This window comes from Pteropus medius, unplaced genomic scaffold (genome assembly GCF_902729225.1).
Source record: "Pteropus medius unplaced genomic scaffold, Ma_sr-lr_union100, whole genome shotgun sequence".
Taxonomy (NCBI): Eukaryota; Metazoa; Chordata; class Mammalia; order Chiroptera; family Pteropodidae; genus Pteropus; species Pteropus medius.
In genome coordinates this window covers 1,461,678-1,462,407 of record NW_024347791.1, presented here as the reverse complement: position 1 = coordinate 1,462,407, position 730 = coordinate 1,461,678, and positions in this window count along the sequence as shown.

Here is a 730-nt window from a genome sequence, read left to right as displayed (position 1 = left end):
TAATCATAATTTTACCTTCCTTTGTCATAGGGTTTTGTGAAAATAAAGAACTACATCTTGCACCTTCCTTTGTCATAGGGTTTTGTGAAAATAAAGAACTACATCTTGCACATTGCTTGGCACACAGCACCCACCCAATAAATGCAGGCTTAATAAAAAGAGGAGCACCTCCAAAGAGGTCACTGAGCTTTAATAGGAAGCTCTTACTAAAGAGTTTGAGCTGGGGACCATGGCACGGCAGGGGACTAGGGCACAGGGAAGGGCGGCAGGAGTCTGGAAGGAATCGCAATAACTTGATCATACTTTCCCATCGCCCCCCTGACCAAGCAGTCCTGTAACAAGTCCTTCCAAGAAAAAGCTGCCTCTGGCACACATGAAATCATCCAGAAACTGTGCTCGTGACACAGCTATTATTGTTATGTGGACATTTGCAAGCTGCGTTCTTTTCATTTCATGCCTTATGAGAATTCATCAGTAGCTCCTGTGAGGCAGGATTGACCTATTCATCCACGTGACATTTAAACAATATACACTGGACCTTAACAACCCCAGGTGGAATGTTTGGTGATTTGGGTCTGGGGCTTATGTCCTTCCTGCTTGGAAAGTGAGTCCTTCCTACCTGAAAATTAGCCACATTAGCTCTTGCAGATCTTAGAGTCTTATAACCTCCGAAACCTGGCCGATTGGAATCCTAGAATCCCTATGACTTAATCATAGAATCTCTGAAGGG